The sequence below is a fragment of the Manis pentadactyla genome, chromosome 3 (genome assembly GCF_030020395.1).
Source record: "Manis pentadactyla isolate mManPen7 chromosome 3, mManPen7.hap1, whole genome shotgun sequence".
In the NCBI taxonomy this organism is placed as follows: domain Eukaryota; kingdom Metazoa; phylum Chordata; class Mammalia; order Pholidota; family Manidae; genus Manis; species Manis pentadactyla.
Window position 1 is genome coordinate 111780560 of NC_080021.1, and position 13870 is coordinate 111794429.

A 13870-nucleotide genomic window follows, 5' to 3' on the forward strand; every position below is an offset into this window, starting at 1 on the left:
TCAGGCCCTACCTGGACAGCTTTAAGCACCATACACAGCTCAGTTTTGTGCTAAGAGACCACCTTCATGCAATTCTATTTATATTGGCTTCTCTGTTATCTTTCATTTAACCCAGCATCTATTTACTAAGCACCCAATATATGCACAGCCCCAGGTCCAGTGCTTGATGGGAATATAAAAATACAAGCCAAAGTCCTCCTGGAGTATACAATCTAATTAGAGATAAATAAATGCATGGAGAAGTGAAGTGACGGATATGTGCCTGCTTGTGTCAAGAGTCAGTGCTGTGATTTCAGCAAAGAGGGTGACTTCTGACACTGTAGTTGAGCTGGACCAGGAAATGCACATAGGTTCTAGATATATGAAGGAAATAGGGAACTGGAATCTAGGGAAGGAACAGCATGCATACACTCTTTAAGTTGGTAATAAATACCATATATATTAGAATCAGGAAGGAAAATAATCTGTTGAGAGAACAGGAATTCATGGTGAGGAATAGTTAGATAGGTATATTTTACAGAGACTTGAGTATCAGGCTGAAGCACTTTATATTTAGCTCATTAAATAAAACAATACTACTCATTCTAAGCCTAAAAGTAAATAACCTAGTTGTGGTGGGAAGTAGAGAAGATAAATTGCCTTGTGATCCGTTAAAATAATGACTTGAAGCCAAGGTCCCTGATTCCCCCAAAACCCATACTTTTCTGAGCTATTCCTCTGGTAAAACTACTGTCTGCCTGCCACAGTATGAAAGCATACTGTCCGAACCACAGCACTGAAACAAATGAGTGCTTTGGGCTGTGCTCCCCGTGTGGACTTAATATGTCTTTATTGCTTTCATTGTGGAAATTGTTTGGGCAAGTATGTATTCAGAAGTACATTCAAAAAGTGAAAGCTTCTGAAGTGCAGAAACATAAAACATAGTGGATCTGACAGAGCAACAGAGAAATAGCAATGATGAGGCTCGAATGTCCAGTAAATATATCAGCATTTTGGGTGACTGGGCCAGAAGGAGATGCAATACCCTGCCTACCCCATAGCAACCTCTTAAAGATCAAAATGAGACCTGAGAGAAACAGGAAAGTAATGGAGGGAGAACAACTATGGCTGTCACGTTGAATATGCTGGTGGCTTAGTTGAGGCTGAAGACCCACCAGGATAAGGGATGGTCCACAGCAATATATGTATATGTGGCAGATAGCAAAGGTCAAGGGAATCAAGTTCCATCTATTTTTCTTGGAGTCTGTCATGCTGGGATAAGAAGATGTCCCAGCCAATGGTCTGGAAGGTGACTTTGATGTCAGGAGACGAGTTGTCTTGGGGTCCCATCATTTCCTATCACTACCAGGCTGGGCATCCCTGTTGGCTCCTACAGGTGGATCAGAAGAGCATATTTGGGGGTTGTGGTGGGTCATGCAGGTTGTCCTGCTCTACTGAGCCTGCCACTCCAGGAGGGACACATATGGAGTGAGGGGGTAGGGAGTGCAGCAGAGGGAGGAGAGCAACCCACTTAACCAGCTGGATCAACTGAGTCAACCCTGCAGGACAACAGAATCAGTGATGTCACACCAGCTGCACTTCATTCTTCCTTGTTTGTGTATCATTAGGAAGCCACTTCTTCCCATGGACTCTGATAGCTTTATTTTCATCCCCTATAAGTATGATTATAAGCTGACTTGCTCTAAGTGGACTAACCAGCAAGCTTCAGGACTCCACTTATGGCCTGTTCTCCTTTCTTGTCCTGGGCAGTTTGCCTCACCCTCTAGTCCTGGCACAGGCAGTCAGCACCTTCGGGAGCTCCACGTGAAGCTCTGGTGACAAGCTAGTCATCCAGCCATTTCAGTAGGCCCAGAATTCCAGAGTTTGGCTGTGTGTAGGCTGTGCTTTCCCAAGAGATCCTGGGTGGAGTGGGTCTTCTGAGGCTACCCGAGTCTCAGTCCAGGTACTAGGCGTTCAGGATAACAAAGAAATGGTCCTGAGGTTACAAGGCCTCCATTTCTCCCATCTGACAGACAGGGACATGTGCCAAGGTAACAACTGTTCCAGCTCATGAGTAGACTTGGGGACCCTAAGCAGAGAGAGAGATGTAAGTGACACAACCGGTCCCCCTGGACTAACAGGTGATGACTGTTTTGTACTCCCAACCCAGCCTGGCTCGAAAATCCTCACAGTGGAAACCTTCCCTTGATTTCTAAACCACAGAGTTCATGACCACTGAAGCTAAACATGATTTCAGTGGTCTTTTATCATACCTGGGTTGGGAGTGTGGATAAGTGGGAGCTTAAGCAATGGGGGAATCACGGGTGGCTGATGTTGGAAACTTCCTTTGTGCTGATTTTAGGGCCAAGGACAGTCCAGCTGCCCAGCACATCTCCCATGTGGGCCCTCAGGGTTGCTGGGATCCTACCAGAAGCCTAATATGCCCGTCATAAGCCTTTTGCTTCTTAGGGCAAGCTTTGGAGAAATGAAACAGGCAAAGTAAGAAAGCTGAAGAGGGAGCTGAGACTAAATTTTTGAAAGTTTAAACTCAGAAGCCTTTCTGGAAGGTGTTATGAAAGCCAAAAATCATGTTTGTTTTTACTCTTAAGATAGTTTCTGAGCATAGTTGAGCATGACACCACCAGGGGGCAGTATGAAGCTGCAACCATTACTTAATCTTGACCTAAGTCAAATCCAAACCACAGAACCTCTTCTGTCTCTGTACAGCAGCTTAACGAACGCCCGTGGGTGGCATTTAAAGCTGTGGGAATGTTTAGTAAATCTGACAGCATCATTAAAAGAATGTTGGATTTTGCCCCTTAAAACAAATGCCAAATTCAATTTTACTGGGGTATATAGCCATTCATTTTCTCACCTGAAATGGCTGTTTTTCACAGGTTTCACCATCTGAAATAAGACTGCATTATTTAAAAGTATGTAACGCCTCTACCCTAAGCTGTAAAACAGAAAACTTGCTGTCCTGTCTTATAAAGCTTCGCTTCCAATATATGCTACAAAAATTTACAGGTCTGTAAGGGTTGCATGGTATACCAGGGGTGGATACACACTCAGATTAATCTTTTTGTTCAACTCTTGTCAGGTTCAAGCATTACCCTGGGATTTGCATGCCTCCTGCTGTCAGAGAGCTTATGGCCTCCCAGAGGATCTGGGAAAATAAACCCAAAAGCCAGTTCCCTGGCACTCTGTTAGCTTTCAGGGACTAGCTGGTCAATTTAGAAAATGAAACGAAGAAACACAATAGAATCATATCTGGAACCATCACAGTTTAAGGAAACCTCATGGTTTCATAATCTCAGACTTTTGAGTAATAACCATCAAGTGAATTTTCTACCTTATCAATTCCCCTATAGCCAAATATACCTAGATAAATAGATAGATATAGATATAGATGAATATTTGTTATACATATATATATATATATATATATACACACACATATATGCATATATAAGTTAGGGTAAATGGCTTTCTTATAATTAAAAGATCACTTTTTCCTTTTCCTAAAGTTTTCATTACTTCCCAATCAATGTTCTTTTAGGACATTTTGCAAATATATGACACATGGGAATAGACCCTCGTTGAGACGGTAATCCAGGGACTGTCTCATTAATGCACTGAGAAATTTGGAAGAACATTGAGTTTTTAGACTGAAACAGCAATGAAGTGATGTCACTGTGTTATGAACCAGGTGCTGCCTTATTGCCTAAAGTGTCTTAATTCTAATTAGTTAAACAGCAAAATTGAGCCCTTATTTTTTGTCAAGGTCAAGCATATGTTTGAGTGTGCTCAGTGCAGGACAGGGATTTATAAACTCTTAATCCTGGTCCCCAGTCTATTATTGACATTGGGAAAGGCATTTAGCCTCTTGTTTCTTATTTCTCTGGAGTAAAATGGAAGTAAGGAAATGGCCCATCTCACTGGGATGCTGTGATTAATGTTGCAAATGATGGAAATCAAAATGTGGATGGGAGCCCCTAGCAAAGAGGCCTGTGTCGTGTGTCACAAAGAAGAAGCTCCTCTGCCTCCTCCTTTTGCCCACTGCATCCTCTGAACATGTCCAGAAGCTCCCACAACTCACCCAGCCCTTCCTGCCTATGTGTGAAGCAACATGAAATCACTTTCTTATGCAGGAAGGAGAAAAATCTCTTTAGGCAAGGAGAGCCTTGGACCAGTACCTCCTGCAATGGGTTTCTCCTTAGTAGCCAGTGAGCATGAAAGCAGGAACTGCCCTATTTATTTTATTTTTTTTGACCACGTACCCAATAAATGGCACAGTGACCAGCACAAAGTAGCCACATAATAAATGGTTGTTGAAGGAAAGGTGGGGAAAAAAAATCAGCTGATTCATTTGATGTGCTAATAGCCACACCAATGTGCTTACAAGTTGCATTTCCCCTGAAGATCTAAATAATAAAATAGCCATGAATAATAGTAATACCATTCAATTGTATTGCATTTACAGATAAATAAGAAATTAATACATTCAAAACTGCACTTTAATATTCACCTTTGCTGTTTTTCCTTTTTTTTTTAGTAAATTTTCCTATACACCTGGTACAAAAGTGAATAGAAAGGCATGAGGAAAAATGCTGGTTTAAACTTTCATTGCAGAAGCTCCAACTAATGCTAAGTAGCTCACATCACATGGGAAAATGTAATTTCAGTCAGATGGATTTTATGCTTGTTTACTCCTAAGCATCCAAAATATTTTAAAATGTAAAGGTAGAAAGAGTAGAAGCAAATGCCTTTAAAACCTGCTGTTATTCCTTGGAAGCCCAGAGTGACTTGAGAATTGGGAACAGCATAGCTTAGTGGTCTAACCTTTTCAAATATAGAAGTGATTCCCAAGTCTCACCTGCAGATGATCTGTACTGGGATCTCAGCAGTTCTGTTCTTTGCAAAATGCTCCTTTTTAGGAAGAAGCAACTCCATGTTTCAAGACTTTCTACCAACTCACAGGAAGTTATGCCACGAAAGCAAAAAAGAACTTGGTCTGTTTCAGGAGAAGAGTTATGTCCTCTCAGATTGCCACATGTCCCCAAAAAGCTATTGTTGAAGGGAAAATAGATTATCACTTGGAAGAAAATGTACATTTAAAGCCATTTCAAAAGAAATACTTTTTTAAAAAATTACTTGGGCCCATATTCAATAAAGAGCTTTGCTAATCATTTTTCCTAATTACTTTGGGTAACTTTTATTTGATGAAAAAAATATATTGGGAAGACTGCAGCGAAGTGTAAGTTGCTCTCCCATGTGATTAGTTTGTTCTGGGAGCTCATTTTTACTAAGAAAATAATTTGTGGTAGGTAGTTATATGGAGAAGCTCAAGCTGGAAGGCTTCCGGATAATAGTTCCTATATGAAATTTTCTCTGCTGTGACAATTCATTTTATTCCTTGGAAGTCAAACACATACTTTACATCTAATTCCAGATATACAGACTTAACAGGCCCAGGCCCTTGACTGTCTGACAGCGTTTCTGTAGAATTCTTTTCATGAAGAGACTTAAAGGCTTCAGGCATCAGTGACCATGTATTTCTTTCCAAAGAACCTATTTCTGAGGCCCTGGTTCTCTTTCCTGCCTCTCTTTCTTCTCCCAATGCCAGTTTGATTGCATGGGAGATACAGGAACTGGCGGAGGATGGAAGGAGGGGAAAGCCATGCCCGTAACTGGAGTGACTGCCCTTTGGGGATGTTGTCTGGTTTTGTACTTGGTTCCCTAAAGCCAGAAAGGAAAGTGTGATGGTGAGGTGGGAGGTGTACTCTCTGCCGGAGCTCTGGATCCTATCCCCCAACCCTGCAACACAGCTCCTGCCCTGGAAATTTCTCGGAACTATTTTTAACTTTGTTCTCCATTTGGCTCTTTCTCCTTTGCCTTCAAACATGGATAAGTTCATTTGTAATTTTTTTAAAAAAGACTTAACCTTACCAAAGTCTTCAAACAAATGTTCTTTCCCTGGTGCTTTTCTTTGTGATCCATTTCCTGACTTTTATGTACTTTGTAGTATGGCCCTATCCTGCCTGAAATATCCTTGTTTCTAAAATGTTAATTCAATAATATTCAACTTCAGTACAGACAAGAACCCCGAGAGATGATCTGATCTCAATCCATAACTTCAGACGTCAGTGGTCATGCATATTTCCCTCCAAGTTCCTATTTCTAGGACTTTGTTTCTCTCTCCTTTGTCTCTTCTTCCCAGTGCCAGTTTGGTGACATGAGAGGCGGATGGAGGGAGAGCAATGGTGTGCCCGTATCTGGAATGATTCCCCACTTTTTAGACAAAACAGAGGGACCAACAGCCAGAGGGGGCCATGTCTTTGATTACACCTTAAGCCGTTTTCTCATGTTCTTCAATCTTTCAATTACGTTTGATAGGTTGCAAGGCTAGTTGGGTTTCCATGACTCTGTGTTCTGGATTTAATTTTGAACAATAGGGGAGAATTAGTTGGAAAGCTGGACACTTAGAAAAGGTTACAATGATCCTATGGATCAATAAAGAACTATCATGAGCAGAGGATGTCTTATGACCGAAAACACAAGCATGATTCTAATAGAGAAAAATTACTGACTTAAAAACAATTCAGAGCTGAGTGCAAGTTTGCAATTCAGTATTTGATTAGGGTTTTTTATTTAAACTTTGGAAATGTTTCCAAGAGAAAAAGGAGGCATTGACTAAATTACAATATAACAATTTAGATATGCATAAAATATGCAAAGTTGAATCTCTCTCATTGGGATCGTTTTACATTCACATTTCTGAGAATAATTCTGTCACTAAAATGGGCATATGTAATTTTTTCCTATTTTTTTCTACTTCTTCTGGCCATTAGTATTAAATAATTGATCAGAAAACTGCACTGCATCTTAAAGTGAGGATACAAATAAAGTAGACTCCACCGTTACATGTGTATTTGGTGGTGTTTCCTTGTTTAGTCTGTAAGTTGATTTGAATAAGAACATTGAGAAGAACAACAAGAAGGCTGTGATTTGCTCAGACAAGAGTTCTTGATTGCAAGAAAGAGGCTGGCCTGGGCTGGGAGACTGAGAGTTCAGAGACTCCGAGCTGCTGAGGCCTGGCTTGGGCCAGGGCACGACCAGCAGTGCTCTGGCAACAAATGAGCAGAGCAAAGTGACCGGGGCAAGGCCACTGCCATCCCGTGCCACTGCCACTACATCTCACCATCTCGTCTTCGAGTCATTCCCTTGGGATTTAGAGAGGAGCCCAGGTCACCTGCCTGGACCCTGGCTGCCAGGACTGCTGAAAAGCATGGGGGCAAGGAGAGGAAAAGATCTGAGAAAGATCTGACCCTTGGAGTTTCCTTAGATTGGAGGATGAGGGGACAGGTTCTCGAGGCTGCATAGTAGAAAGAATTTCCCACCAATACAAAGAATTTCCGACCATTATAGAGGGAAAATGTATTAGAAAACTCTAATAAAAATTCCATGGTCCCTCTGCTGATTTATTAAGATTACTATAGAGCTCATAACATTGTTGTAAGCATGGTTAATAGGTTGTAAGAATTTCTAGCACTGTATACTTTTTAAATACAATTCAGTGAAAATATACCTTTATACAGTTGGCATCAGACATTGAAGGACACAATTTACATGTGGTGAAGTATGATTTCATTTCTTCAGCTTCAGATATTGCCCTTGCTTCTCATTAAACCAGCAAAGACTAGCAAAGGGTTTAAATGCTTTATTTAATAGGAACTAAACTAACAAACCCTCCAAACTTTTTACTCTTCAAATGAGTATCGTCAGCTATTTCACATTTAGGAGAAATCTCATCTTAACATTCTTGTATTCTATCTTGTTATGCAGCCAGCTCGGATTTCTCAACTGAGGAAATTTGACTGGTAGCCAGTGGACTAGAGGGAGAAATTCTGTTGCAAAAATAGGCGAGTTTCACAATAGCTTTTCTCATAAAGATTGTGCTGGCACAGGATAACACTCTGGTGATTAACACATTACTCTGAATTACAGGATGTTTTTCATAATTCTGCTGCTAATAGTAATTTGCAATGGTAAAAAATACAAATTCATTCATTCAGACTCATTGGTTTTCATATTCCTTTTATCTCAAAGTCTTTAAATTTTGAAATAATTTGGAGTTCAGCTGGCTTGAAATTAATATTGACTAAGTAAACTCTCTCTTCCAAAATCTTAAAAACTGAGTAGCAATATTCAAATATATTTCAGGGGCCTTCTCATTTTATTCAAAAATGAGCTTTTCAAGTAACACTGAGTGCCTTCAGTGCAGTCATTTAATTTCTAACGACCAAATGATTGCAAATGTTCTTATGAATTCATTTTAACAAAATCCATTAAGGATTTCCACTGGCCCATTTTTAATAGTGTAACTGAAATTGCTCCATTCGTACAAAAGTAATAAAACCATGTTTATTTGAAAATATGTATATAAAATACATTTTTAATTAGTCTCAATTCACCAGATTTGAGAACTTTTGTATGAAGATATCCAAACAATGGGTTATTATTATTACTTTTTGTTACTTCCCTATAATACCTAGTGATGAGCAAATAATTTCAGTTTTCTTGTCCTATTGCAGTATCTTCCCTGTTTACACATGATTTGCTTGCCTTCTAATATATGACTTTTTATATCTCCTTGTCTCTCACATGAAAAGTAAATAAGATAGTGAAATGGTAGCCACTGAGGCAGAAGTTTTGGGAAAGAGGAGCAGAAAAGACTAATACAAAGGTTTGAAATAGGGATAGAATTGGGCAAATCCTGAGGGAAGGGAGGGCTGTCAGCTTTGGAATTTGGGGTGACTGGGAAGCTGTGGTGGTGTCGTGGCCAGCCAGAATGGGGTGGTTGGATGAAAGCAGTCAAGGAAAAGGGAGAGATGGTGAGAACAGCCAGGAACTTTTGTCCCAAACAGTCAACTTAGTTACCCAGAATCGCCAAATATTACAAATACAGAAACAGAGTGTTGGAAGAGAGAGTGAACTACGGAGTTAGGCTTAGGTGGGCTTGAGATCAGGCTCTGCCATTTACGTATGATTTGGTGCTATTTATTTAACCTATTTGGGCTCCCAGCATGCTCTTCTGTAAAACAGGCTAATAAGGCCTCACTCACAGAGTTGTCATGATAATCACATGAGCTAATTATGTGGGAGCAATGCATGGCTCTCAGTGCAAACTAGATATTGTCTTTATTATAATAAAGCAATCAATTAGCCATATTGAGAATGTTTTATTTAATAAGATAGCCATTCCTTGGTTTGGTCCGTGGTTTACATAAGTGGAAGGATGTCAGACTTTGAAGTCAGACTAACCTGGATTCCCATCCTGGGTCTGCAGCTTGCTAGGGGTATAAATGTTTAATTTTGAGATTCTCTTTTCTTGCATACAATGGAGGATCCATTCTACCTGTCTTAGAGGTTGTTATTAGAATTAAAAGTGATATTAATGAACTTCGTACGATGCCTTACTAAAGTGCTAGCTTGGCATAGTGATTTTCCATATTCAGTATTTCATAATTTTTGTCATTCAGTGGCTAGTGGAACTTGGTGTGGTGAGTTTGGAGGAAATGTCACAACTCTTAAACGGAAGAATCCAGAGTGAGCAAGAATGAGCATAAAGCATAAAATCTCAGAATGAAGTGGTAGTAGAAGCCTCACTGACACAGCATACAGATTAGCTGAGCTGTGGGGACAAATCTCCACTATAATAGTATTCATAACTAAAGGACTCAGCACAAGAAGCCATCTAATTTATGTGGAACACTGTATAAAAGTTCAATAACAAGGCTGTTTTAGGGTCAACACTCCATGTGTTTACAACACATTTTAATTGTATTCAGTTACTTTTCTTCATAGTTTCAGCCATGATTTTCTTTCCACTTGGAAATCTGTTTCTCTGGATCTTCAGACGGGTTGATGTAGACCAATATCTGTTTGGGGAAATATTCTAAGGGGTTGCACTATTCTGTGTGCACTCAGTTCATGGACATCAACAAAGTTCAGCACAGCTTCCAGCAGCATAGAAATCTGCTGACCGTAGGGGAAGATTGCAATGTTGAGTTTAATTTTCTGGGGCTCCTGGAATCTTGCTCTGCAGAAGAGGTACCTCTTGGCCTCATTCATAATTTCATACTGTACATGTTGGGCAACTGTTGTTCTTCAGTGGGCCAACCTTCCTGCACCCATCTTCAATCCCGCGGTCATCACCCATTCAGCACAGCTAATGGAATCCAGGCATCTCTGTGCAGCAGGCTCTTCAAATGATGCAGCAATCACAGCTGCCTGGCCACTCCGTGACAAAGAGGGCAGAGCAGCAGATTGGAGATGGTGCAGCCGTTCACTCAGCCGCTCTGATTCTCAACTGGCCTCTCCTGATTTCATTCTACCCCCAACTACAAAGTTTGCTCTCATTTTCATTGTTGACCTGGTTTAACATGTTTACCTGCCTTTGTCATGTCCAACTAATTAATGTTCTATGCAAAACTGGAAGTTACAACCTCTGACTTTGAGTATCTTGCACACAGGCATATATGTGACTCCAAGGCATTCTGTGCTGCACATCATATACAGATTTTACTCTTTGTTCTTCCTCCTTTTTTAATCAGCATGAATTTCTGATTACTGAGTTAGCGATTACTTGGTAGAAACAATGACATTATTATTTGTATTTTTTAGATGGAGAGACTGAGGTCTTAAATTTGTATCAGTTGCACAGTTACGCTGTGTCCCAGAGACCCAGCTGGAGCCCCCATCCAGAGACCCTGGGTCTTGCCACAAAAGACCACACGACTTACCTGTAGAGGACTCCTCTTCATTTTCTTTTTAGGTAAGGTCTATCTTTTTATTAAATCATAAAATAAGTGTTTATCATCTTGACAGTGAACAAATTATGAGTTGAAAACCTATTGATAAACCTTGACTTCTGTTAGTTCCTGAACCCAGTGGAACAGAATGTCTGCATTGAGCCATGCAATCTTCTCCCGATGTGTTTTTGCCTTGATATGCCACTGGTTGATGTTTTTTAGCCTATTCCTTCTTTGAGCTTTGGGAAGTGCCATCAACATATGTGTTACTTTTTGAGCCTTGTTTTATATTCACTTATATGCCTGTCATTGTGTTCAGACTGGCTGGAAGCCATCATGATGACTAAGGAATATGAGGATGTTCAAAAACATGCCCTTTTGGCAAATAATAGGTGGGCCTATGCAGGGAACTGATAACTTTGTGTGTATGGAATGCATAGAATGCATCAAAAATAAGAGTCCCTTTTAACCTATCCACTAATGTGACTTTGATCAAAGCCCTCATCATTCTATACCATGCTATTAAATTTTGATATTTGATCCACAGATAGATAGGAAAGAGACTAGATAGATTCTGTCCTAAGCACAGTCTTTATCTACTTGGATTTGCTTTGGTGACCAGTGTGAATCAGTACTCAGCCACATGGCAGAGCACCTGACAACATCCCAATCCAAGAGTCAGTGGCAAGGGGTCATAGAACTTACCTTTCAACAACTTCAGAATGGGAAATTCAGGGCTTCCAGGTTTGCATCAGCTCTGATGCAGGAAGTTTAGTGAATGACACAAGAGTCAGACTTGCAAAATAGCTCCTGCATTCGAGGCACCAAAGTAGGTATTTCTTCTCTTTCTGTCAGGTGAGCACTTGTGGAACACCAGCAGATGAAAGAGGGCATGTGGATGCTGGCTTTTGTGCAGCTAGAGAGCTCATTAGCAGGTCCTGTTTACTCTCAGCCAGAAGCTGAACTGGTCTCAGAAAGGGAGTTCAGGATTCCTCTTACTCCTGGTGATTTACTCTGATTTCCCGCTGTAGGCATATGGATTCAATTTTCTACTGTCTCTATAAATACTGTTGTGTCTGTCTCTCTGCCAAACCAGCTACCTTTCTCACCCCAGAGAGAAGCCAGAGATCAGACATTCCTTATACCAGAGCCCCATGCGACACCACGAGGGGAGGGAGCCTACTTGGCTCTCAAAATGATGTGTGTATTTGAATCTTAAAAGAGCCAGGCTACACTTACAGTCAGTGGGCTCCCATAAATAACCTGTGTTCCTCTCTCTTTGTGTGGTTGGACTGGAATGCTTTTCTATTTAGAGTTGTACAAGCAGCCAAAGATCAAAGAGTCAACCATTTATGGATGTGCAGTTCATTACAAAGTCATCATGCTCAGCAGGAGGACTCCGGAGAAGGCACTAAAAATTTTCTACCATTATTATTTTGTTGCGTGGATTGGGGTTGGAGGGTGGTTGGAGGGTGCTAAAAGAACTTGCAACTACTTTACATAACTTTAAAAAATACAAAAATGAAAGTTCACCTTCAAAGGAGGGTTAAAACTTAACTGACATCTGTTCAGGGTACAGAATATGGTAGGAGGGAAGAGGAAGTAATGAAATTGATCCATTACCACATGAAATGTGGTTCCAGAAAGAATAATAGAAGGCAGAACAATATCCTGTGTAACTGGCTTACCCGTGGCTAAGCATTATGGAGAACCTTTGATAAGCAGAGCAGAACTATACAGGGATTTTTTTTTAAAGCCCAAACTAGATAATGTATTTGAAAAACCAGCTTTGAACAAGTTTGCTAGAACATAAAGAATAAATGTGTTGTAAAATATAATATTGGTTGTTAACAATTGCAGGATTGTGGATAATCACAGTGATACAAAACAATAACTATGATTTATTCAATGTCAGCTGTGGATGACGTGCTGCAGAGTGTATGCAATATCTTTTAATCCTCCCAACGATGCATAGGAAGGTGTTACCCCCATTTACACACAGGGAAATGGGATTCCACAAAGTTTAAGTGAGTTACTCGAGGTCATGCAGTTATTAAGTGGTGAGCCCAGGATTTGAGCTGAGCTCTGGAAGGAAGCAGAAACTCAGTGTGTCTGGCTTTTAACTCCTCCTCTGGCCTGTGCTGCAAGACTTGTTGGACCTCTTGATTTCTGAGCTTGGGAGCTTTGCTCACAGTGAGCTATCTCTACCTGTGACAGCAGCAGTTCAGGTCCGGGTAGATTATCTTCAGGTCCTGCTTCTTTGTGATCCCATTTCCTTACCCACTCAGGCCTCCTCTGGCTTCTAGGACTGCCACTGGCCACTTGCCTTCTGCTGGGAGGGATCCTTACAATGTGTGATGAAGAAGGAGCTTAAAGGAAATTGTCAGTCTATTATCCTTTTCAGGGTCAATAAAGGGCCCTTTTTGGACTTCTTTTGTATACAATCTGTACCATATTTCCTTTGAAAGAAAACTCAAGACACTGAGTGAGTCTGTCTGCATGGGCCCCTTGCCAGTGTGTCATCCATAGGCAAACTTGACCACTGACCACTGACACTGCGTACAATTTACTGCACCAGTCATAGCACTTGATCTGGTCTTTGCTGCATGGATGTTAAGGACCATATATCTTGTAAAAGAACTCCTGTCACATGCCTGATCACTTACAGTGATAGCTGAAGAATACTTCCTCAAATGTATTATCGTAGCAGGAACCATGTTCTAGTTGCCCATACTTTATGTCACTTTAATTTTAATCAAAGCTGAACATGTGAGAGATATAAACTTCCCATTATAAAATAAATTCATCATAGGGATAAAAGTACAGCATAGGGAATGCAGTCAATAATACCATAATATCTTTACATGATGACAGATGGTAAGTACATTTATTGTGATGAGTATTCAGTAATGTATGTAATTGTCAAATCACTATGTTGCATACCTGAAGCCAATAAAAGATTGCATGTCAACTATGCTTCACTAAAAAAAAAAAGCTGCATTATGTGAGTCTTAAAAACCAAAAAAAAAATAAAAGAGGCATGTGGCATATAGTACAAAGAATGCAATGATTAGAAT

The 13870-nt window shown here is 40.4% G+C and overlaps 1 protein-coding gene across 1 annotated transcript in view; it reads left to right on the plus strand.

Moving 5' to 3' along the window:
• KIAA1217 (KIAA1217 ortholog) overlaps positions 1-13870 on the plus strand; it is a 638036-nt gene that overhangs the window by 179763 nt on the left and 444403 nt on the right. The window contains exon 2 of the mRNA XM_036880951.2: positions 10666-10816. The gene's annotated coding sequence lies outside the window, so the exon portion shown is untranslated. The remainder of the gene's footprint in view (positions 1-10665; positions 10817-13870) is intronic.